This window comes from Rhinolophus sinicus, chromosome 14, assembly GCF_057876585.1.
Source record: "Rhinolophus sinicus isolate RSI-liver-muscle chromosome 14, RSI-T2T, whole genome shotgun sequence".
Classification (NCBI taxonomy): domain Eukaryota; kingdom Metazoa; phylum Chordata; class Mammalia; order Chiroptera; family Rhinolophidae; genus Rhinolophus; species Rhinolophus sinicus.
Window position 1 is genome coordinate 170423023 of NC_142514.1, and position 27546 is coordinate 170450568.

The following is a 27546-nucleotide window of genomic DNA, read 5'->3' on the forward strand; positions in this document are numbered from 1 at the left end:
AGGCCAATTTACAGCTTCACACATAAGAGTCTGGATGACTTTCCAATGTGTCCATGAGCAACCAAATGAACAGAAGCAACTTACCTTGCAAACCAGGAAGAACAGGGACTTTATAGTTTTCAGGGCTGTGATATGATAGGGGTTACAGAACCTTCTTCATAGAGGGATCAACAAGAAAAAAGAACAAAGATCCTTTTGTTCTGGAGTTTGTTACCTATCGCTAGTCCAGTGTGTAAGCAGAGGATGATGTTATTTCTTGTAAATGCTGTTTTTCTAATTCAAACTTTAAAAAGAGAGCTAGATTAGAAACAGCCCAGAAACCTGTATTCTAGGTCCAGCTCTACCTTTAGTTTAGCTATCTAAACTTGGACAATTAAAGTTAACTCTCTGAGTTTCAGTGTCCTCATGAGTAAAGTGAAGAGATTTGCCTAACCAGTGGTCCTCAACTGGGGACATTAGTAATGTCCAGAGACAACTGTGATTGTCACATCTTGGGGTGGGGGTTCTACTCTTATCTAGTGGATTGAGACCAAGGATATGGCTGAAGATCCTGGAATACACAGGACATAACCCCCACAGCACAGAACATCAGTGTGCCAAAACCAAGAAACCTTGGTCTGAATGAACTCAGTCTTCACCAGCTGCATTAAGCAGCGAACTGGTTAGAAGCAGATGCTGAGATGCAAGTAGGAGTCATGCCTGAGGAAGAACAAAGGTCAGAACACAAATGGGCAATGGGGGTGGGGGTGGGGGGAGTCATCCAATCTGGAGTCAGACATGACAAAATCTCTTCCTGTCCTACAAGAGCTCTGGAAAAGAGACTACCCACTAGAGGAATCCTACCTTGGGTAGAAGGGACGAGGTCCTCGTATCCTAGGACCTATGGCCTTTCTCAGCTCTTTCCTGAGGGCTAGTCTGAGAAGAGCCGATGCCAGCTACTATTGACCTGCATGGTCATTGGCTGGAGTTTGGCCTGAGAAGAGTGTAACCTTGACTTCAAAGTGGAGGCAGATCCTGAAGGAAGTAGCACCTGAAGGTTTTTGGCTAACCAGCCTTCCTGCTGCTGGGCAATGAGTCCTGTCTTGTAGGCCAGGTCTGCATCTGCCACAAGAACTGAAAGGAAGCAAGTTGGTCTTTTCTACCTTTAAAAGTGATAACAATAGCAAAGGATCAGAGGGAGCTTATTATTTATTAGTAGTATAGTAGAGATTACAGCATCGTCTCCTCAGATATATTTATTAAAAAAAAAAAAAGAAAAGAAAAGAAAGGAAAAAAGAAGAACAATGGTTTTGCTTCCAAATTCTCTGTATCGTTTTCTTTAAATCTCACAGTAACCAATGGTGTCCTTACTATGAATGTTCTCATTTTGCAGAAGGAGATACACATAGGGAGTCTCAGTAAAGTGCCCAAAGTCAGCCAGTCATTAGGAATATGGGCTCTGAACCCAAGTCTGTCTGGTCAGTCCTATCTTGTATGAAATGTGTTACTAGAAGGCTCTTTAATCCAAACAGATGGGAGTTTAGTGTCTGCTCTTACATCCTTCATTATAATAGTCATGTGAGGGAAGGGAATATGTGTCAAACAATGGAAACATAATATATTTAATAACTATCATTAATAGATTAAACAGCATTAATAAATGTATCATTAATAACAACCGTGCCTTCTCTGGGTAGAAGTTCTTAGCTCAGAGAGCTCTAAATTGGCTTTACAGAGTGGCCGTGAATTGAACCAGAGTGCGTACCGATCAAAAGCGGTCTCGCCCACAAAATTCCTGTTCTCCCCTGTAGCACAGCCTGGTGGAGTGGGCTCTTCATAGTGGGCAAAGAGGAGAAGGAGACTGGGGAAGAAGGAAAGGAAGGGGCCTGGCAGGGAGGGAGGGAGGGAGGGAAGGAAGGAGAGAAAAGGAGAGTGAGGAGGAGAGAGAGAGAGAGAGCTAAGCAGTTACAAGTCACAAGATGCTTCTGCTGCTCAGGTCCTAGCAGTATTCCTAGTTCATTTTATCCTTTCAGGAACCTTCTATAAAATGTAGTAAAAAACTGATGGAGAGTCCTGCAGGCTTTGTACCCACTTTGCCCGGGTTTGAATCCCAATTCCACCATTTACTAGCTGTGAAATCTGGGACAACGTACTTAATGTCTCAGTGGCCCTAGTTTATTCATCTGTAAAACAGGGATGGTAAGACTAGTATATCACTGGGCCCTTGAAAAGACTGAGTAAGTTACTATGTATAAAAGTAGTTAGGCCAGTAACTTGTACATTCCAAGTGCTCACTGTTGTATTATAGGTTTTATGTGTTAAGAAATTTTGAGACTTTGTGTCCTTGAATTTTGAAACTTTTGAAACTTTGTGTCTTTCAAACAAATGAGATTAATCACACACCACACTATTGAAACTCCTTGCAAAGTGTTTCAAAGTATATTTCATATAGATCTATAATATATTTAAACATACACATGATATTGTCTACATAGATTACTTATTGTTTTAAAGTATTCCAAATGCTTCAAGGAGAAATGTGCATTTTTTTTCTTTTTTTTCCCTCTAGGCTGTATTTTTAGACATGGAATAATTGAATCAAAAGGAATGAAGAACTTTAAAGCCCTTGACAAAGATGGCCAAACTGTTTTCCAAAGGTTGTATCCATCAGCAGTGTATGAAAGTCCCTTTTCACTGAATCTTTGACAGCAATGTGAAAAATCTAGACCTAAATTTTAATAAATTTTCTTAGATTAATGGAATAATGAATACCCCCTTTCAGTATTTTTAACCCAATCAATTCTATATTTTATGAACTAGCTCTTATAACTTCTACCTGTTTCTCTACCAGGCTTTTTTCTTTTTCTTTTTTAGCTCTTATACATAATTTATGTATGAGAGATAAAATCCTTTGTCAGATTTACATTTTTTTCTCCAGTTTAACATTTGCCTTTTATAATAGCACTAATTTTGATAAAGACAAAACTAAAACACATATTTTCATCAGTGTTTTTTGTTTCGTTTTGTTTTCTTTTCAAGTTAAGACTATAGCAGACATTGTCCTGCCCTGGTCCTAGCCCCTTGTTATTGCGGAGATTAACTGCAAACAATTCCCAAGAACACCTGTAACTTCCTGTCTTTCTCTGACTGGAGATGTTCTGTTGTCATCAGAGAGTCTCTCGTTTGTAAGGGATGCAAGCAAGAAGTGCACAGGAGTTATCCCTCAATCCAAGAGGGACTGAAACTCAGCCTTCCCACACCTCATGGGAACACTTCTGTAGACTATTCCTTACTGTCTCTCACTTTTCCCAACTTAATTGATCCCCAGTTGCCTATAACAGCATTATGCTTATCAATATACCTTTTATTGGCTCTCCCCTATTCCCAATTCACTTCCCACAACCAGATAGATCATCTGGGAGTGTCTCTAAAATAAATTACTTGTACGCAAACCCTTTTCTAAGGGAATTCAAACTAAAACTTATGAGTCTCATTAAAGTGTATCAGTGGCTTCTTATTTTTGGTCATGATTTATCCATTTTTCTGAAAATTATGGTTCATGTGGTAAATTATCCACAACCAATATTTATAGGAAGAATGTAGTTTAAGAAAGAATTGAACATTTCTCTCAGTCTTTCATTTATGACCACAAAAAGACCTATGATTAGAGTTCGGTTTGATTTTGTTACTATTTTGATATCACTGTTGAAACTTTTCCTTTCCGAATTTCTATTATCATACAGTTTGAAAAAGTTTGAAGATTGTGGGACTACATGATCTCTGATACATTTTCCACCTTTAACATCATTTTACTGCCAGACAAAGTTTAACTCCAGTTCATTCTAGACACATATGTTTTTTGGTTGATTGAATGATTCTTCCCCTTACCCATAGTTACATCTGCAACTTATGTAACAATTTAGTCTGCTCACTCATTTACTTATTCTCTCATGCATTCATTCAGAATACATTTGCTAATTGGGTTCTGCATGCGAAGAAGAGGTTGGTTGAAGTAGGAGAAAGAACATGAGACTTCATCCAGCAGATTTTCCACTTAGCTCAGACATTTCATTTCTGCGAACTTCAAAGAAGAACTTTATTCCCTCTAGTTTGTTTCCTCATGTCTAAAAACTAAAGAATTATAATGAATAAAAATTCTGAGCACTATTATGGGCGTACAGTGTACCAGACACTTTTTAAGAGTTTTACGTGTGTTGTATTAACTGATTTGATTCAAACATCTCCATTTTAGAATGAGGAAACTAAGACTCACAGAGGTTGAGGAATATGCACAAAGTTATGTAACTCATAAGCGACAGTCATAAGATTTGAACTGTGGGAATAAATGAAGACCACCAACAAATAAATGAGAACAAGCAAAGACTATTTATTCAGAACCTGCTATAGCAAAGGAGTCAGCCACCGTCACTTGCATTTGGCAGAGACTCAAAGGTAGACAGGGGAATTGGAAAGCTTTGCAGTGGGATAAAAAAAAGAAAGAAAGAAAAGAAGAAAGCTTCAGCTTCAGGAATACCCTGATTGGGGGCTGTTGACATGGGGGAGCTGGAGGGGACCTAACTACAAGTGGGGCATCCTATGTGATCGGTGAAGGGAGCATATTTGACTTTCTCCGCTTGGTCCTAAATTGAAAGAAAGGGCAAAAATGAAGGAAGTTGGTGGATATCAATCAAGTCCTGACTGGGGCTGACTGCTACAGAAGCTGGGGCTTGACTTCCCAGTCTGGTCGTTGCAGGTTGTGGGTAAGAGTTCCGTTTTCATGTCTTGTCTGGCCATTGTGTGTTGGTATATTCAGTCTCTCAGAATCAAGGGATTTTTACTTTAAAGCTCACTTTCTACATCAAACCTTACTTTTCATAAAAGAATATATGTTCATGTAAATTATAAACTCCAAATATGTCATTGTAAAATTGTATAATTATTCAGAATACTGCACTAAATATTTAAGAAAAGAGAAGTGTATCTATTTTTATGTGCATTTTTTTTTTTTTTAAATCTTAGGACAGTGAACATACAGATTTGTAGAATGGAGTTTAAAGGGAAAGATCAATGTGGGCAAAGTATGCTACTATCCCAAACCATGAGGTCTTTGAAGAAGCTCTGACTCTAGAAAGGAGACTCAAACCCAAACTCAAATGACTCCAGCAGCCAAGTGGGAAACACTAAGGAATGAAGCAAGCAGACCATAATAAAATAGAGTGAAAATCTGCAGAACACCCACCTGCAGGTTGCATGCTTACTCAGCTTCAAACATACAGGATCACAGACAAATGTGGCAGGAGACTTAGATTTTTATATGAAAACTTTTGATTACGAAATGCTGAAACTAGTTATTTTATAAACAAAACAAAGTTTATCAAAAATAAACAGATAAAATGTGACAATAACCAAGAAACATGCTGTGAGTCTCACGCTATCCATTGGCTATCTATTATCCAACCAGTGCCTAGAGAACACTCCAGAAGACTCGCGGGGATGCATAGAGAGCTCCCCTTTCACTGATGCCGGCCTAACCAGGTTACCCAAGCTTTTCCCTGTCCTAAGTATCCAATATCCTCTGTGTCTCCAGGACCAGGACCAGGGGGTAGAAATCAACATATGTTCTTTCACATATACTTCACAGCAACTCAGTGGGCTGGGTATTATTATGCCTTCAGTCATTCGTGAACATAGAGACAACATGCAAACAACTTTTCAAGAGGATGCAAAAATAACTGCTCACTAGTGTGCAGAGGACATACGCAGGAAAGAAACAATCAGTGCATAATGAGGTTAATTATTCTCCTCCAAGGTGGCGAGCTTGGAGGAAGACCTTCAAAGTGACTGGAATGGGTAAACTTAGGGCTTGCCTCAGGTTACAAGTCTGGAGAAGAACTAGCATTAGTTAAAATACATATTAACATCACACACTTACACTGTTAGCAAAAAACTGTAATTGAAGTTATGCAGAGTGCTCCCCAAATCTTCACATATTTCAAATAAACTCTCTCCTGAGTCCAGAGGCTGAGCGTACCCATTTTAAAGAATTGGCATCTTAAAGGGATGTCTTTCTGACTTGGAAATGTGTTTTGTTTCTCCACTGACTCCACTGACAGGCGGAGTTTTTCATGAAGATAGGTCAGAAATTTACTTTTCGTAGGAGATTAAAGTGGCCGGCCGTTTCCTTTTAGAAAACAGATGCCTGAGGCTTATCATTCCTATCTGTTCCTTTGTATGTGAGTTCCCCACGCAGGTGAGTTATGATTTAATTCCAACTCCTACCTTATAATCAGGGATATGCATAACACACATTCAGCATTACTGTCCGTGAGAAAATGAGCCCCAGGGAGAGAACAGCACACAATGCATCACCTCCCCAGGCATTCAGCAGAAAATGAACGTGTACTGACCAATGAGTGGAATAATAGCTTTGCTGATGGTGTTAGTGGAGGTGTTCAATCTCCAGACAGAGGGGATGCAGAAACACAAGGAGGGAGACAAAGAACATCTCCCCACATCTCTACCACATGTGTGGGCACTTTCTAGGTTTTGGAAGTTAGACCTTTCTCTTTCTCTCTCTCTCTCTCTCTCTCTCTCTCTCTCTCTCTCTCTCTCTCTCTCTCTCTCTTTCTCTCCCTCCCTCCCTCCCTCCCTCCCTCCCTCCCTCCCTCCCTCTCTCTCTTCCTGCAAAGTTCAGGTCATAGCTCAAAGAACTAAGACTATGAAAAGGTAACAATGCAGAAGTGGAAATAAGCCAAAGAAAGTCAGGGAGAAACTTCAAATTATTAGAGGATCAGGGGGTAGATGGAAAAGATCTTTACTGCAGAAGCCATTTTTTAAATGGAGGCCTTGAAGAATCCCCTTTGTTCATGGGATGATGCGGAAACGTTACCTCAGCTTTTCTTTGCTTTGCTAATTCTTGATATGTACATGAATTAATGAGACAAAATGGGCTCCTCTTTGGATTGTATGCTTAGGTTGATGCTTGTCCCATGACCACACGTTTGCTTCCATAACAAATGAGTTCGCCCTATAGGAATAATCTCGTTTATGAACATCATATATTACAAGGTAGTGATATGTTTTTCTGTGTGTGTGCGGAGAATGGATGGAGGCAAATGCCTTATACATATCACAACTAGGGGCTTAATGCAGAACATGAAATTGGAAGTCCTCTATAACATCAAAGCCAATGAACCACAGGAATATTGTCTTTGGGTTATCTTGCAGCAGATTTTTGCAGAAAGCATCATGATTATTGTTTTCTACCACCACACACACACACTCACTCCTGCATATATATACCAGGGGTGCCAAAAAAATGTATACACATGACTTGTATTCATCTTTTGTTATGCGTATATATTGAGTATCATAATTTTAATACAGTTTTTTTTTTCCCTTTCTTAAAATGTGTATACATTTTTTTGGCACCCTCTGTATACATAACCTCAGTTAAAAGATTAGACAAGGTCTGTGATGTTAGAAAAAAGCTGGTGAACCATTTCATGTAACTTTTAAAAGGAGTGAGATATAAACAAAATAAAACCTAGGTGGTTGACTAAACTTATCCGGTTGCAAACAATAAGGTTTGGGCAGAGAAAATGCTAAAAAAGTGGAACGCTATATAGAAGTATTAGCAAGCTATTTGTACAATGTGGGCAATAACAGACTGAGTTTTTGAAGAGAGCAATCCTTCCGCTAAAGACGGCTGAATAGGAAGGAAAGCTTACTTACCAAGTGTCCATTAGTACTAAAGGAAGCAAAGCCCGTGTGTGTCTGTAAGTGGTAAATAATCTATAGACTTTCCCGACACTGCTCCCCTCTCCCCCCACCCGCCACCCCTTAAGGATACACAGTCAAGGAGTTTCTTAGTTTCTAAATGCATCTAGCAAGTGATCACAATGACTTAGCGGAGAGGTGAGCCAGATGAGCACAAGACCCTTTGGGAAGAGAGATTATTGGAGTTACCTTCTTTCAGCTACATAACCAGAGATGTGTTGGCTGAGCAAGCCATTGAATCACAGTTTGTTGGTGGCAAGGAAGGAGTTCATTCCTCAAAAAAAAAAAAAGAAAGAAAAGAAAATTCTGCAGGTCAAGGAAGAGGAGGGAAAATAAAAGGTGAGCTGGAATGACACAATGACACAGTCTATTCTCTACCAGGAATGAGTGGTTGACATTGCCAAAACTCCTATTGTGTCCAGACACACTCTGTCATTACTGTTCTGCTATGAAAGCCGACATAGTAGCAATTCCGAACACTTTATGCCTCATCCTGATTTGCCCTGCGGGGTGTAAACTGCTGATGTCTAGTCATTTTGAGACCATGGAAAACAAAACAATTGCATTTGCTACCTGGGAGATGGGAGGCAATGCATACTAGCTCTGTTACCTTTTGAATCTCTCTTCAGTGGTGTCCCGTTGTAGCTGGAAGTAATTGCACCAGAATCTCAGTGTAAAATAGACCCCCTGCAAGCTTTAATACCAATAGGTCCTTATTAAAGGAAATAAAAGCAAGAATGAGGTAAAACAGAACATCAGGGAAATTTGCTTCACCCGTTCGTTCTGGAATTGCCAAGGAGAAAGGAACAGTCTTCCATCCACGACTGGGGTAGCATTTCAGAAAACAAGTTCTGAATATCAACCGAGGCTGCACCCTCTCCTAGTCCTCTCCTTCTTACTCTCTGTGGAAGTCATTCGGCACGGTTTCATCACTTTCTTTTACTGAGTTTTATAAAACAAATGATTGGAGAACAGCAATTGATTACATTCCACCGATGAGTATAATTCAGAGAAACAGAATTTCTGTTTCTGCAGTAGCTAGCCTGTTTCCCCGAAAATAAGACCTAGCCGGACAAATCAGTTCTACTGAGTCTTTTGGAGCAAAAATATAAGATCCGGTCTCACATTATATTATATAAGACTTGATATTATACTATACTATATTATATTATATTATATTGTATTGTATTGTATTGTATTGTATTGTATTGTATTGTATTATATTATATCATATTAATTATATTATATTATATCATATCATATTATATCATATCATATCATATCATATCATCTTATATTAATTTTTGCTCCAAAAGATGTATTAGAGCTGATTGTCTGGCTAGGTCTCATTTTTGGGGAATCAGGGTAATTGCCACCTTTGTATTCATACACCCATAATGCATAACCCTTAAAATGCCAGAGAATTGTATTGCTGTTTTTCTTTTATTGACTCCCATGGCTAGACAGAAACATTACAGATGTCAAGTTCCAGGAACCACAAGGCAACGAGGTGTCTTAGGCTAATGGAGAGTCTGTTTTAAAGAGATGGCGTAGTCCCAGCAGCCAATAAAACATGTAATATTGCACCTATGCATGGTGGCACAGGACTGTCACTCATAAGCATTGCAGTGTATACAGTGCTGTAGACTGGCTTGTTTATGGGAATAAGATGTACTGAGTTCACCCACATCGCTCTGCTCTTAAATATCAGTCTTCCTATCTTTCTTCTCTCATTTTCTTAGCCCTCTTCTTTACTTCCTTATTTTCTTTTAACTTTCCAGACTTTCTTCTATATGTTTCCGTCTCTAACTTTATTCCTACCTGCTCTGTCCCTATAACTCTTCTTTCTTAATCTATTGTGCAGATATCGTGTGAGGTACACAGTGTATAATTAAACATTACACGCATTCTCTGTAGTCAGAGAACTCACCGATTATTTCTAATACAATTAAAAGCAAGGAACAAAATGCTTTTGAATGAACTCGGTGAAGGAAACAACCCACTTCGCTGATGATCAGGGAGATCCAGGTGAGACACCAAACAAGAGTGGGGAATTTTGCATGCGCTGGTGCCATTTATTTATTTAATCATCCAAAATTTAAATTTCACCTAATTTGATCATCTAACTTTCGCTTTTTTCCATAGCAGTCACCTCTTTGTCATAGCCACATATTTTTATGTGTTCACTGTCTTCCTCTGCCAGAGTGTAAGTTCAAGGAAGGCAGGGGCAGCATTGCTTTCGATTGCCACGGTGCTGTCAGCACGAGTTTGTGAAGTCTGGGGTAGAGGAAAAAAGGAAAAAAGACTGAATAGAAAAGGAACACCCCTCTATTAGTTTCCTACTGCTGCTCTCAGAAGTTACCAGCAACTTAAGTGGTTAAAAACAACATAAATGCATTATCTTACAGTTCTGATGTAAATTGTGAAATGGGTCTCGTGGGGCAAAATTCAGTGTCAGAGGGTATTCATTTTTGGAGGTTTTTGGGGGAACTGAGTTCATTGCCTTTTCAGTTTCTAGAGGCTTCCCCCCTTGGTGGCTCATGGTCCCCTTCTACCTTCAAAGCTAGCAGTTGTGTCATTCTGATTTCTATTTCTGTCATCGTTTTTTTCTTCTCTGACCCACACCTACCCCGCCTCTCTCTTACACATATAAAGACACTCATGATTTCATTGGGCCCACATGGATAATCCAGAATCATCTCCCTTTCTCAAGGACCTCAACCTAACCTCATCCTCAAAGTCCAGATCTCCAGGTAAGGTAATATATTCACGGGGCCAGGGATTCGGACTCCAACATCATTGTAGGGCTGTGATCTTGCCAAACCCCCACTGGATTTCTCTGTTTCTCATCTCACCTCTTTTAGTTTCTTTCTCTCAAGCAGCCTCAGGAATGGAGCAAATTCCTACCCTTGACTATCTCTCATTTCTATACATCTATCTTAAAGGCACATGGAGAATGAGTCTAAATATTTGTATAAATTAACCAATTTCAAGAAGCAGTATTTTCCCAGAGTAAGACAAACCTGGAAAGAGACTTGATTGTTTTTTAAATTCTTATTGATTCTCACGGCCTCATGTTTCCAAATTATTAGAAAATTAACAAGAGTGTTAGGTTTGGAGTCAAGAACATTCAATTTTAGTTTTTATTTTCATTAATCTGGTTTTAGGAAAGTAACTGAAACTTCCTGAGCCTCAATTTCTTTTCTATAAAGTGAAGAAAATACCATGTTTCCCCAAAAACAAGACCTAAGTGGACAATCAGCTCTAATGTGTCTTTTCGGAGCAAAATTAATATAAGACCCGGGCCTATTTTACTATAATATAATATTGGGTCTTATTTAATTTTTGCTCCAAAACATGCATTGGAGCTGATTGTCTTGCTAGGTCTTATGAAACACGGTAGTAACTATCGTATACCTTACATATGATGTGTTTTTCATTATTGATGTCTTAGTCGATTTGGGCTTCTATAACAAAAATGCCATAGACTGGATGATTTAAACAACACACATTTATCTCTTATAGTTTCGGAGGCTGGAAAGTCTAAGATCAAGGGACCAGCAGATTTGAGGGACCCTTGCTTCCTGGTTCTTTTCCTTATAACCTCATATGGCGGAAAGGTAGAGCTCTCTGTAGGGCATCTTTTATAAAGGCAGTAACCCCAATCAAAGGTCTCCATCCTCGTGGCCCAATCACCTCCCAAAGGCCCCATGAATAACTGGGGATTAGGCTTTAGCATATAAATTTTGGGGGTCAGAGCTATTTGGTACAATGCATTTGGGATCTTTATTCCTTCATTTATTCAGTTGAGTATGGGTATGGCAGATGTTTTGATAGAATATACGAGTAAAACATTATCTAAACAGAGTGACTGGCAGATTCAGCAAAGCTTTCATGAAAGAGTGACACTGAACTAAGTCTTGAGAAATAAGATGAGTGTCACAGGGCAGACTATGCTGTGAAGGAGAGTGGTTATTTTTAGATTCAAATAAAACACTATAGATGGAAATATCTTTCAAACTACAACGTAGGATTTGGATATAAATTATTATCTTCCAACATGTAATTCTCTAATTGCACCTTTTATGAAAGATAATTTATATAGAAATTTTTAAGAATACTAAAAGAAGCAAGAGAGAAAACAAATCAGTCAATAAAAACACTTCTAGTTGACTGCTAATGATACCACATATTTCCTCTGATTTTTCTCATCTCTGAATATATTTTACAATCTCTGCATCACATTTGAAAACTATTTTTCTATTTCAATAACTTAGAGTAAGTATATCCCCTTTAAATATTGTTGAGGAATGTCATTTTAATGACTGTATAATATTCTGTCATATGGAGGTACAATTATATTTAAACAATCTCCTTTTGACCTTAGTTATTTCCATTTTTCTGATTAAAAAAACAAAACAAACATTGCAATACTTTTGAGCACAGATGTTTGTCCATATCTGTGATGTTTACAAGCCATATTTATAATAACATGTTAAAGAATATGGAAACAAATGAACATTAAAAAAAATGTTTTACATATAGTTATGCAGTGTAGTACAAAGGAATACACCTTTCATCTTACTTTTCCTAACATTTATTGTTTTAAAAGCTTTTCTCTTTTGACCATTAGAAAATATTACCTCATTAGTATAATTTGAGTTTCTCAGATTGACACTGACCTTGAACTTCCTTCATATGTTTATCACTTACTTTTATTTCTTCTCAATACTCTCAGTTCTTGCCTTTTAGAGGAGAATCCTACTTTGTTGAAATCAGAGAATCAAGGAGAACATACCTTCCTTTTGCTCTTCCCCATGTTCAATCCTACCAATCATTCCTCACATATTGTACCTCTTCTCCCACACATAACTTATTTTCAAGAGGAGAGTACAAAAAGGGAGAGAAGAAAAAGAAAAGAAAAAAGGGAAAGTTCCTGGAAAAAAGGAAAGGAGAGGAAACAAACAAAAAGCTAAAAGGAAACTGGATAAAAGAATACCAAAGGCAGATTTTAATGGGTGAGTCCCCTACTGTATACCCCACGCCATTCACCCACTAGCCCCAACATGCAAACAGCTTAGCAGATGGAATGAAACAAAAGCCCTGGTTTTCCTACTATACCTAACTACATGCATTACTACCACCTGAATTTTGAAGGATTTTGAAGTATTTGCAAGTGGATCTTGAACTAAAGAACTCTAGGAAATAAATGGTGAGGTGTTTTAATTCTCTAATAGCCATAGATCTATTAAAAATTGTCCAGAAATGAATTAGTATTTAAAGATATCAAGTCATCTCTGGTATACACATTAAATAGCTAAAGAAAGATTGACTCAGCCCAGCAGAGAAAGAGCCCCGACACAGTATAGAAAACAAATTGTTTTCTTAGATCATTTAAATTGAAAGAGAACTGAAAGAAGTAAATGAGGGGAGTTAGAATCTAATACAGTTTAGTACATTTTCTCCAATACCATGCTGACTCTGATTTTAAATAAACTGAAAAATGGTGGAATATCCACAAGTGTATCAATTTAATGTCTTAAAATACCTTCACAGTTAATTAATTTACTCAATAACAATTGTGTGCTAAATGCTAGTAATAAAACAAAGAACCTCCCCCCCACAAACACACACACACACACACACACACACACACACACACACACACCAGCACAGAATTGCTAGCTACATAAAGGTTATTCTAAAGAATAGTGACATAGTTAATACCCATTTTCATGAATGACATTCCGGTAAGCAATCCGAATATTTTTGTTTGTTGGATATTCACAATACACCTACCACTGTTTGAAGCTCTTATTGAAGTGCCTAAAAATAAAAGTAGCATCCCATGTTAAAAACACATAAAGAGAGGGTCATGCAATTTCTCTGGTCCTGCTCCTCTCACAAGAACACAGGATATGGCAAGGCCAAAAAGGAACACTAATGGAGCCATAGATAGGAGAGTCATACCGCTATAATCTCTCTGGTGGCTGGGTTGGAGACACTGGAAGCAGGAGCCACACGATCCTCAACCAGCCTTCCGCTTCTCTGCCAACCAACCCCACTTGCTAACTGCAATCCACGCTTGCTAGCTTAGCCACAGCAGTTATATCAGTGGCTAAGGGCTGACCGGTAACAGCTGATGGCCAACTAGTCATAGCAGATGGCCATCTACTACCCGAGCCAGCACCTTTCCATGGGAGGCAGAGAGCCTGGCAACTGCTCTCTGGGACTCTGTTCCCACATACACATAAAGAGAGTGTCATGTGCGGTCTCTGATCCTGCTCCCCACATAGGAACGCAGGATATGGTGAGGCCAAAAAGGAATACCCACGGAGCCATAGATAGGGGAGTCACACCACTATATTCTTACTGGCAGCTGGGTTGGATACACAGGAAGCAGGAGCCACACGATCCACAATCGGCCGTCCACTTCTCTGCCAGCCTGCCAACCAATCAACCCACCAACCAACCAACCCATTTATAACTGCAATCCGCCATCCGCTTCTCCGCCAACAAACCAAGCAACCCACTCCCTAGCGTAGCCATGGCAGCTACAACAGTGGCCAATGGCCAACTTGTTACAGCTGATGGCCACCCAGCCACAGTGGATGGCCATCTCATTGCAGCTGATGGCCATCTAATAACCGAGCCAGCACCTTTCCATATGAGGCTGAGAGCCTGGAAACTGTTCTCTGGGACTCTGTCCCCACAGAGAAAATTTTTAATAATTTAGTTTGAAAATCTGTTTTAAAAAAGTTGTTTTAGCAAAACTCATTTTTGGTAAAATTCCTTTAAAATTCAGAACCTTATGCAATATCTCCTATCGGATTCCCTCCATGGAATTGTGTGAGTAGCCATTTTTCCTATGCAAAGTTAACAGGAGGGGCACTTTTGAATGTTTCAATTTCTGGGAAATGATTGAATGTCTTAGATGATTAAAGATAGCTGAGACTTACAGCTTGTGTCGAAAGACAAGCAGATTAATCCTCAAGAAATCCCTTGAGCCATCCACTTTCCTGTCATGTCATTTTGTTTAAACATGAGACAGTCTTTGGATAGTTCATGGTTGGGAAAACATCAATTATAGAAACACACATTGATTTTTATTGTTCTTTTCATTTTATGGTAATTTTCACTTACCTTTGTACATGCAAATAATGTGTAAAATAAGAGTGTTCAAAAAGATGAAATTTTAGCACCATAGAGCATAAATTATAGACATGTCAAAAAATCATGTCTTTTCATCAATATTAATAAGCTAAATTTATATATCAATCTTAAGTTTGCAGTGTAATTTCACATTCTTATCTTATGTAATTATTGCAGTAACTCGAAAAGGGGGGTATTAGTCCTCCTTCAGGGGGAATGAAATGTGATCCAGGGAGATTACACTTCTTGCCCAAGATTAAAAAGCTAGCAAACAACAGAATTAGTGTTTGAATTGTCTTGGGAATCCAATTCAAGTGTGTTTTCTACCAAAACAAGGATCTACCGTGTTTCCCCCAAAATAAGACCTAGCTGGACAATCAGTTCTAATGCATCTTTTGAAACAAAAATTAGTATAAGACCCAGTCTTATATTATTGATCTTATACTAATTTTTGCTCCAAAAGACACATTAGAGTTGATCGTCGGATAGGTCTTATTTTCAGGGAAGCACTGTATATACTGAATTCATTTTAATTAACAGTTTTGTCACTTCATTTAATAATCCTTTACACAAAGCACAATTTCAGTATTTAAGAAAAAGCCACAAAATAGAAAATAAAGTGAATACTCTTTTTGTTTATCCATCCATTTACAGATATGCATGTATCAATGCCAACCTCAAGTCACTAACATTATACCCTGCCCAACTCATTCCACTTGAAGAACTTTAAGAATACATACTTTCGTTTTCCATTGGAAGAGCAGCCATATTGTTTTGGTTTTTTTTAAATCCTTTACATCATGAATCTTTCATACCACATGTATGATCAAGAAAATATAAATCATGTGGCTTCACTTCCCAGTAAAAGTGTCTAATTAAGACTAAACTTGTCCCTGTGGTAAATGTAAAATGATTTAATTATAATCAAAATGATCTCAATTGAATAGCTTCTGTTTCAAATAGTCACTCTCCCAGTGCTAAGAAGCTCATTAAATTCAATTTGCAGTAATGTACTGCTGTCATGTTTCCTTTCTGAACCACAGTATTATATTAAAGTTCTTTGATTATTTCCCTGCAGGGCAGCATTAATGTGACACACCATGTAAAGGAAAAGCTTAAAAGAGACTCAAAGATGCACTACCTTTTTATTTTCTCGATAGATGTTAATGTTGAGCCGCATGAAAAATATACAATAAAGAGTCTGCAGCCTGTCCAAGAAAGGTACAGGAAATAGTAAAAAAAATTATATTGTTGTTTTTCTTAAGAGTCTGAAGATTTTAGCCTATTCTCAGGTGATTACAAACATGTGGACATTATCATAATATGTAGATATTTTTTCGTATGGGTTTTTATGTTGTCATAGACATAATGTGTTTCATGTACACATGAACATTAAGGTTTTAATGTTCAAGAAAGTTTACCCTCCTGGAAATGTGGAATTGGTGTTTTCAAGATGAAAAATCTTCTTCAACCTAAAATTATTCAGTACTACAAAACGGTATAGAAGAGTCACTCCACTTAATCAGGTGTTATTTAAATGAATCGAATAGGAATTTTAAAAAGCATTTTTTATTTTAAATATAAATTTTTTTCTGGCTCATCTCTTCACCAAAACCAAAAACAAACAAACAAAAAACCACTATACTAAAGTATTTCAGTTCCTGAGGTAACTATTAATCCACAACCAGAAATTAAAAAAAAAAAAAATCACTTAAGGGATGCTACATAAAATAACTATATTATATGCACAGTTGAAATGATTAGTAAAAAAAAATACACCTAAATCTTCTAAAAAATTGTATTCTATTTCAATAGTCATACCTAAAATTATAAAACTATGCTGCATCTGACTTTCAAATGTTACTATTATTTAACAACTGTCACAAAAAGAAAGGGTGTTATGCAGTTGGGAATTTTGAAAGCTGTTGAGATCCATATATATTTCAAGATTGTCATTTTACTGTTTTGGTTGCTCTGTCAAAAATGGATAGCAAAACAAAAATGTAATATAAAATAAAATATGGCCCTGTCTATCCTACACCACAACAGTAAGTCTCTCTGGTGAGCTTCCAAGGCATCAATTAATTAAATAATCGGTTTAGATATTGTATGAACAAGCTGCCTTACCAAAGTTGAAAAACCTAGCTTTTGAAGACAGCGTGGCTATTTCTCTTCTTCTTTGCTTCTTTCTTTCAATTTTTCATCCTTCCTTTATTCTTTATTCTTTTTAATTGCAAATATGTGTTTTTAATTATACAAGTCATGTGAAAAACTTTATCTGAAAGATTGGCCAATTCATCCTCTTCCAACAGCAAGACAGTGTCCATTTTTCCACATTTCCTCAATACCATTTAGTTTTGATCAAGTCAATTGATGAAAAATAAAATTGTGTTGTTAATTTAATTTGCACTTATTTGATTATTGGTAATGTTGAACACATTTTACACATTAATATCCCAGTGTATTTGTTGCTTTTCAATTGTGTTTTATTTTTATTTGCGTGGTGGTATCTTTTGTTCATTGGCAGCATTTATTTTTCTCATCAACAATTAAGATCTTTTTCTCTAATAAAAATAGTACTACCCACAGTATTTATATTATAAATATTTTATGCCACATTGTCAGTGAACTACCTTTCGATGAATGATATTTTTCCTCATGAAAATTCTTGGCTTACATGATTTGATTATCCTCACATAGTTTAAATACTTGAGGGTATGAAATACATCTTATTCAATTTTAGAATGCATATATAGTTTTGCATAGTGTCTAATAGGTGGCAGGCAGATGAAATAGGTTGGAATGAATTATTCTTTTTAAAATACCATCCTATGTCCTTTCATCCCACTTTCTAAAGATACGGTTTGAAACTGGCTACCTTTATTCTTCATATTTAGCAGCTAGAATTATATCCAAATCATTAAAGATGTTCAAATATTGGTGGACTGTATTTTTTAAATTTTAATTCTGCATAATACAGGCTCCATTTCTTAAATCTGCCTATCTATTATTCATTAAGGGTCATCAATTCATTACACACTTCTGATATTTGTGTGTGTGATCTAAATTTACTTTATTTTATTTCATTTTATTTTATTTTATTTTATTTATATCCTTGCTATTTTGTAATATTCCATAGTGGATTCCAGGAGACTTTCAGAAGTTCAAACCATTTAAGAAAAATAAATGTTTTTTAAAACAACCTGTATCTAATAATAGATGACAGATATTATACTCTCACTATATGTCAGGCACTTTACATGTCTTAACTTCTTCAAGCCTCACAATTATCCTTATTCAACATATGGAGAAACTGAAGCACATGATAATTAAGGGATTTTCCCAAGAGAACAAAGCTAGCAGCTCACAGAGTTGGGCTTTGGACCAGTGAGTAAGGCTCCGGATTGTGTGTACTTCCTCAACTGACCTCTAAGCTGTACTGAAAAGCCAGAGGCAGAAAGACAGATACACAGTTACGGTTTTCTCATCTGTGAAACAGAGATCATTTACCCAGACAGGTGCTGTGAAGATCAAATGAATGAATACAGGTAAATCCTCTTATTCCAGCTTCTGTCACACAGTAAGAGCTTTGTGTGAGATGATGATGATGATGATGATGATGATGATGATGATGATGATTAATGTTTTTACTTTAGTCTCATAGCAATATATTTTACCATGATTATATATTACCTTTCCTCATTTTTAATATCTCCTTCTGATTCTCTTTGCCAGATCCAATTCCCTTTTGCAACATTCTACTATGGACACCTTCTTATTTGAAACCCCTGCATTCCGCTCATTTCTAATTCTACCGTTTTCTTCAATCACAGTATGTGCTCTCACATCTTCGAACAATAGCACCACCAAGGCTCTTTACCAACCTGAGTCTCTAGCACTGACTCATTTCCTCAATGTATCTCCCGATTTATAGCTGCCTATTGTGCATGTCCACTCTGATATCTTTCATATGAAAGTTTCTGAACAGTGAACTCATTATCTTTGGGCCCTATGCCTGCATCTCCTCTGTGGAAAGAATTTTACAAATCTGTAATTTAAAATTTTATGAGTTTGAGTGGGTTGTACATTAGCAAGTTATGAGTAAATTAAAGAAACAGAAATTAGAAGTGAAAGTGTTTAACTTCGTGGTTCTTAACAGGGGGCTATTTTAAAACCCAGGGGGTAGTTGGTAATTTCTGGGCATATTTTGGGTTATCATAACTTGGGGCAAGATGCTACTTACTGACATCTAGTGGATAGAGGCCAGGGATGCTACTAAACATCCTACAATTCACAAAACAGACCCTCACAACAGATAATGATCTGGTCACAAATGTGAAAACACCAAGTTTGAGAAAACTTAGTCTATCTTTACAGCAAAATGCAGGTTTGAAGAAGCAGTCAAGTAGTGTGAAACACCCCTTTATTTGTATACAGAAGAAGGAGCCAGAAGAGGGGAAGAACGAGGAGGAGGGGCAGAAATCTAACTGGGGGTTAATTCTGCTCTTCTTATGTAGAAAGATAATACATGATCAAACAATCTTTCAAGGAGCAACATGATTAATGAAATGACATTTCTAGTTCCATTTCCTGATCTGTTCATTATTATTCTAACATAGATGATTAGAAAGCGAGGGTTGAACACTGGGTGGGTGTAACAAAAAATGGAAAAAAGTGTAATAAAAAATAAAAGGGAAGAAAGGAAGAGGAAAAAAAAACCAGCGTTGTTTATCTTTGAGTAAAGAGATGGGGCCGTTTACAGTCTTATATGCTTTGAAAGTGATTAAGATAATTATAGTATTTAACTAATTAGGAGACACAACATGTAACTTAAGGGAAACTCCAAGTGTAACAGTCAAACAAGGCAAAAACAAGCCTTACCTCATTTAATTGACTTAGAATATGTGTTTCATTCAAGCCTGGAGATGAGCTGAGTCTGATTTAAGCATTGATTGATAACATTTAATCATCAGGGTACAAGGTTCCAAATTGTCCTCTGATGTTGATATTTTCTTTTCCTCTAATTTTGTTACATTTTTGTGTTGACATGTATGTTTTAGCAACTAATATTACCAGCTTAATAAAGAGCTGAAACCTTTAAAGAATAATTGCATAGAAAAATAAAATTTAATTTATTTTTTTAACTTTTTTTCAGTTACAGTTGACATTCAATATTACTTTAAAGTAGCTTCAGGTGTACAGCATAGTGGTTAGACATTTATATAATTTATGCAGTGGTCCCTCGATTAATCTAGTACCCAACTGGCTGCATAGACAATTTATCTCATATTTAAAAGCTCTGTTATTTATATCTTTATATTTGAGAATTTCAGTGAGAGGCTTGCAAAATCAAAAAAGAAAGAATTATAAATAAATACAGAACAAATTAAATGTCTTACTCAAGCTCATGACCTCTGACTCATGTCTCACTCTTCAATTAATCTCATCATTTAGGTAATCAAATTATAAAACTCTTCCTAACAGCTCTTCTCCAACCAGGCTGGACTTTGGTCTAAAATCTTAGGTAATTCTGCAAACAGACTATTGTGGTTATAGAGATAGCAGTGAAGAGCCAGAATCCTGGGAAACAAACTCTAATGAATTTTGACTGCATAATCTTGGGGAATAATCTCTCTGAACCTTAGTTGCCTCAATTGAAAATTAGAGATATTAATAATTGCTATATCATTGGGGATGTTGTGAGGATTAAATAAAGTAATATACGTCAAGCACTTAGGCTAGTGCCTGGTACATTATAAATCCTTAGTAAATGTTAGCTGTTATTTTAAATAACATTATTACTTGTAATATTACCATGTGTACTTTTCCCCAGGGAACTATACTATTTTAAGAACTGAAATGCATCTAATTCTTTCTGTAAGTCTATACATATATATGTGCATGTATATACATATACATGAAATCATTCCATCATTATATTTTAAAGACCATTAACTTTTAGAGTATACCTATAGGCCATTCATATATTTTTTCATGATAGGTTCTGAATGAATATTTATGCTCAAGTGCAAAAACATAAAATCCATTTGTTAGAAATTTATGTATTCTATTGAAGGGAAAACACATGTCAAAAATTAAATAATACCAAATATATGATATGAACATTAAATTTTATGGAAATTCTGAAGAATATTAATGTAAAGACTTATAAAAAGGAAAAGTGAAGTGCCTTATACATATATATATATATATATATATATATATATATATATATATATTACGATTTAATCCTCATAATAATCCAGTTTGTTAAATTTCACAGTACTCCTGTTTTACTGATGAGAAAGTCAAGATAAAGTAACCTGTCCAAGGTTTCAAAACTATTCAGGTGATCTCAAGTTTGAACCTCAGATTTATTTAACATTTAAGTCCATGAGCTTAATTTTTGTTTACCAGTACCCAAAACAGGGGCTATCATATCTTCTACAGTTATTGATCAGATAATAATAAGTATTACAACATCTGTAAATTGGTTATTAGAAATCATAGTGTGGGATTTGGGAGAAAGAGTGTTATATAAAGGCAGCAGTGTCAGCATTTATTAGAAATAGGTAGAATTTTTCTTAACAGAGAATCCAAGATTGATTTATGTGTTATGAACATAAAAGAGATAGCTTAGCTGGACTTTTTAGTTTTGTATTACTTTCCTTGATACTATATAGACATGACCCGAATAAAGAAACTAGGGAACTCTGTGAGTGGAAAAGAAAACATAGTTTGTGTGTGGGGAGCCATGGTTTCTTGCAATCCTGAACCTTGCAGACTGGCTCGGTTTCTGCCCCCATAACATTGTCTCTGCCTTATCTGAAAAGCGCCTAACGGCTGCTGAGGAATGTGGTGAAAACGGCCAGTTCCCAGACACAGAAAACTAAGGGCTTTCTAGACAATTAGTAGATTCTGTCTCCTTGAAATATTTACTTTTGTGAGTTTCAGTGACCTTGTATCTTCTATGTCAAAGTAAGGTTGAAGCTGGAAAGATTTACTTTCACTGAGATAATGCATATCTTCTTCGTTTAACTGCACGTACTCAAATTGTATATATTGGTTAGAGATAATAAACTCAGGGCTTCAGAATGACTGAAGACCGGCCGCATTAGCATTTGTGTGTGTCTTTTATTTCATTCCCACTCCCCCATTCAGGTACTGATCGACTCGTGGCGGCTGGCCCGTCACACTTGGCGCCCGAACAGGGACCTGAATACGGGGGTAACAGTGAGGAACACCACGTGGCAAGGGCCCAGCTCGTAGAGAGCTTATCAGTGGATGCGTGGTGAGTAAGGCACAATACCCCTCGGTCGAATGAATGTGTGAGTGAGTGATAGTTCCACGACTTCTTGTCACGGAGCTTGATTGGGCCCTAATCTGCGGTTCCGGTTCTGTCATACGGCATAACGGCGACTGGACTTCTATCCACCTGTCTGGGGAGTTATACCGGAGCGCCTTAGCCAAGACGGATTTGGCTCCGCGAGGGGCACGGCCAGACGGGCATCAGAGTGTTTTCTTTGTTTGAAAGAAGGGCCGAGTTAGGGTGAAGGATGGGTCACGCTAGCAGCAAGGACCTGTATGTTAGAGGACTTAAGAAATTGCTTGCCGCCCGTGGCAGTCGGGTGAGCAGAGAACAGTTAGATAAGTTTTTAGAATTTGTAAAAGAAGTTTGTCCATGGTTTCCAGAAGAAGGCACTGTCAGTCTGGAAACTTGGGAGAAAGTGGGAGAGCAGTTACAAGATTATTATGCTGCCCACGGACCTCAGCAGATCCCTGTAGAAACATTTGGGTTGTGGACCTTGATTAGAGATTGTTTAGATCTCAGGCGTAAGAGCTGTAAGCTAGAGAAAGTAAAACAAGCTGGCAATGAAGAAATTCTTTCATCTGCCGCTTCTCTGGCAGAGAGAGAAAAGGGGGAGGAAGCCAAACCCACAGAAGAATTTTTTAAAGATACAGAGCCTATTTATCAGGAACCTCCGGTCGAGGACTGGAAAGATTTAGACCCTCAGGATCAGGAAGACTTAGAGGATGAAACAGCCAAACATAATAGGAACAAATACCCTCCTTTGGTGGCTATGGCTCAAGAAGGCAGACAACCTGCAGGCACTACACTTTCTTTTGCAGATCAGCTAAAAAAGATTCAGGGACAGCTGATTGAGCTTAAAGTTGCTGTGGAAGAAAAAAATTGTCCTCGGAGTCCCCAGATTCCTTTTAGAAATCAATGGAATCCTCGGGGTAAAGATCCCCCTTGGAAGCAGAGGTGCAAAGATTACAAGCTGCACTCACTTCCCTCTCTGTTCAAATGCAATTAGTCCAGGCTCAACAGACTGGGCCTTTATTAAAATCTCAATCAAAATAGAAGCCTAGGTTACAATTAAGCTCTCCTCCAAGTGTAGTTACAGGGCTGGATCCACAGCCTGAGGCCCCTGTTGTAGCCCCTGTGACAATGAGACAATTACCAGGCGTAAAAGATCAAAGGTCCCCCCTACAAAAGAGTTTACAAGCTGCTAGTACAGGAGCAACTTAAAAAGGGACACATTGCTTCCTCCAATTCTCCCTGAAATTCTCCCATTTTTGTTATTAAGAAAAAATCTGGTAGATAGAGATTATTACAAGATTTAAAAAAAAGTTAATAAAACCATGGAATTAATGGGAGCCTTACAGCCAGGCTTGCCCTGTCCTGCAGCCACACCAAAAAACACATATAAAATTGTTTTGGACTGAAAAGATTGTTTTTATACTATACCTTTAAATCCTGATGACTGCCCTAGATTTGCTTTCAGTGTTCCTTCTGTTAATTTACAAAAACCTTTTAAGAGATATCATTGGCTAGTGCTACCTCAAGAAATGGCTAGTAGCCCTACATTATGTCAAAAATTTGTATCAGCTGCTATAAAACCTACCTAAAGGACATTTTCAGATATTTACATCATCCACTACATGGATGACATAATTCTTGCCCACTCTTGTGAACCAAAGTTGCTTGCTGCTTTTGCTCATTTACAAAAAAAAACCTCCTCAATTATGGGCTGGTTATAGCCCCAAAAAAAATTCTGCAAGTGCTTCCTTACTCTTATCTGGGATATTGTTTAATGCCTCAGGCCATTGTGCCTCAAAAAATACAAATCCGGCGAGATTGTTTAAAAACATTAAATGATTTCCAAAAGCTACTGGGAGACATTAATTGGATTAGACCTCAGTTGCGGTTGACAACCGGTAAATTACAACCTTTGTTTAAAATATTACGTGGGGAAGCTGATCCTACTTCTCCCCGCGAGATAACACGGGGAAGAGGCTTTGCTTGTATTTCTCCAGGTCCGGAAGAAAAACCTTTGTGAATTCCTGGTCGGTGTTAAACCATACCATGAACAACAGCCCACAGAAGAAAAGACATCTATAGATACCAATCCACGCCCCTAGGGTGTGAAAAAGCTCTCACTTTCTACAGCTGCAAAAGGACTTTCCACTTCAGACCCTGTTAAATGGATAAAGACTTTGGGTAGAGGGTTTGCTGGAGATATTGCTATTCTGTTTATTGTTCTGTTTATTTTACATAGTCCTCAGATGTGGACAAATAGCCCTCCGACAGGCTGTAAATGAAATAACTACACGTTCTGTGTTTCTCATACTTCAAAAAAAAAAAAAAGGGGGAGATGCAGTCACACAACAGCCTAGCCGACTGTCCCCCCCATGTCTTTCCTTAAGGAAAGAAGAGCCAGTAAGACTGTGCCTTTTTAGGAACTTTGCTTATCTCTATATTTTACACCTTATGTCTCTCTGTCTGGTCCCCAAAAGATGGTTTGCAGCCAAAGACGGGTAAGATATCTCACAGGAGATACAACCTAAGCCAGGCAAAACCGAGTGGGGACCCCCAATGAGCTGCCTTAAAAGATCCAAAAAGGAGCCTTGCCTCCCCTTCCCCCTGCCTGGGAAAAGCCACTGCTGTCTCTGGCTTTCCTCACAGGAGATCGGTAGCCAATGACGGGTAATGATCAGTAAGCGTTTTTACAACCTAAGACAGGAGTCGATCGCTTTGATGATTGATATCCAATGACGGGTAAGTAAAAATGTCTGTACTGACCACCTAAGCCAGACACGATCTCAAAAAAATAAATAAATAAAAATAAAAAAGGGGGATATGTAGGGAATTGGAGCATTAAGGGTTAAGAAAATGTAACTTCAAGCAGAGTTTGGGAGGATGGCTGAGGGAAACTCCGATAAGCATAAAGAACAAACAGACACCTGCTGTTCTGGGGATGAGAAATTACCAAAGAGATAAAGACAGTCAGGGCCAAACTTTGAGAAAACATAACTAATCTGTACTTGCTGCCTCAGCTGCTCTATGTAATCTTGTTTCTGTGTGTATAAAAGAAAGCTGGCTTCATGATGAAATTCAAAGTATGAGAGAAGCTGAACCCTTAAAATTTGATGCAGCTCAGGCTGCCTCTGAGTTTGTTGATGTTCTTAGGAGTGTTTTGCCCTCTATGCCTTATATTACCCATTCTGTTATAATATTTCTTACATTGGGCATCTGTGTCTGCTTGGTTCTGTGCCTACTCCCCATCCTCATCAGATGTTTCATCAGCAGGATGTTAGACTTACGAGCTGACATCCATCAGCTTGAGCTCAAGGCGAAGCCTTAAGTCTTTCTCCCCCATGCATTTAGAGGGGCGGGTTAGTCAACGACGGGCAAATACTTGGGAGCCGCTTCAACACCTAAGACAGGGCTTGTATTAATAAAATATGAGTACCAATGACGGGTAAGTTGAGGCAGGCGTCCTGGGATGCCTAAGTCAGGCACCGTCACCTCGCCATCCTGGCTGGATGGACTTTGCTTTTATAAAATAAAAAAGGGGGAGATGTGGGGAGCCATGGTTTCTTGCAATCCTGAACCTTGCAGACTGGCTCGGTTTCTGCCCCCATAACATTGTCTCTGCCTTATCTGAAAAGCGCCTAACGGCTGCTGAGGAATGTGGTGAAAACGGCCAGTTCCCAGACACAGAAAACTAAGGGCTTTCTAGACAATTAGTAGATTCTGTCTCCTTGAAATATTTACTTTTGTGAGTTTCAGTGACCTTGTATCTTCTATGTCAAAGTAAGGTTGAAGCTGGAAAGATTTACTTTCACTGAGATAATGCATATCTTCTTCGTTTAACTGCACGTACTCAAATTGTATATATTGGTTAGAGATAATAAACTCAGGGCTTCAGAATGACTGAAGACCGGCCGCATTAGCATTTGTGTGTGTCTTTTATTTCATTCCCACTCCCCCATTCAGGTACTGATCGACTCGTGGCGGCTGGCCCGTCACATTTGTGGACATAGAGTTTAAAAACAAACAAACAAAAAACACTGCAATTTTATCATGGAGAGTAACTGAAGATGTTTTCCCCTTTGAGTAAAGTCATGAAAGAAAAAAACTAGGCTTATTTATTTATTTATTTTTGTAATTTGTAAGTTGGAAACATTAATGTGTGTCCTAATGAGAAGCCTAAGATAGAATAACAAATTAATCACATTAGGAGAATGTTGCCCTTTGCATTTCCTTGCTCCTGGGAACTTAAATGCTGAATTTTAATCTTGCGTTAACATTTGCAATAAAAGTTAAAACCCTAAAACTCCTATGCAAACTTCCTTGCAGAGCAATGTGGTAATTGTGCAAAATAACTACATCTAATAACTCAGGAGGTCTAAAGGGAAGGATAAATTGTTGTCACCTGAAATTACAAAGGAATTTCCAAGGAGGTTTGAAGTTACTGACTTAATTAAAGTTTGCCATAATATCAAAGACAAACGCTACACATTTGGCTTGCTTTATTTGATAGACACCTTCTGAAAAGGCATGTAACTCAAGCCATCATAAATATTTCCTCAGTTGCTAACATTATTATCTTGGATATATTGTATTTTAATTTTTAGTTCAAACAATGCTTTTATTTTTATTTTTGACCAGAGCACTTTGATTTTCACTTACTGGATTTTGCCAGTGTCCCACAGGTAACACATGTGTGTAATACATATATAAGAGGCTTAAATAGCTAAACGTCTAAACCACGTACAACACAAATTTTTTCAATGAAGTGGTAAACCTGAGCTTCTGTAGCCAAAGCAACTTGTGAGGATAAGAATAAGAAACAACCGTAAAGAAGAAGAGCTTTTGAGTAACTTTTAGGTTCCATTGAGCTTAAAATATACTCTTTCTGCTGAACTCAGGATCAACTCTAAAATAACTTCTAAGGCAACAGGAAAACAATTTGTACACAAAGCTATTTCTAGAAAAAAATCACAAATAGACAATATTTAGTATGTTTCATTTTATGAGTATTATCCCACCTGTGTAATTAATACATTAACCTTCATCTAAAGATTTTACCAATATAGTGTGGATCATTGTGGAAAATAAAAGCAAAAATTATAAAGAAGGAAGGGCAGGACTAGGACACCACTTCACGGCTCCCTTATAAGAGATTCTAGTTGCACCATAAACTCAGTAGACAAGACTCATAAGTATTGGAGTACTTGATATATTTTATATTTGAAAGTGTGGTTAGTGAAAACATAGGTAATGTTATGTTTATTTCAAAGGAAATTGTTGCTTTTTTTTTTTTACATTTTTGAATTCCTAAACGA

At 37.5% G+C, this 27546-nt stretch overlaps 1 protein-coding gene across 12 annotated transcripts in view; it reads right to left on the bottom strand.

Moving 5' to 3' along the window:
• LRRC4C (leucine rich repeat containing 4C) overlaps positions 1–27546 on the bottom strand; it is a 1083645-nt gene that overhangs the window by 484548 nt on the left and 571551 nt on the right. The window lies entirely within an intron of this gene.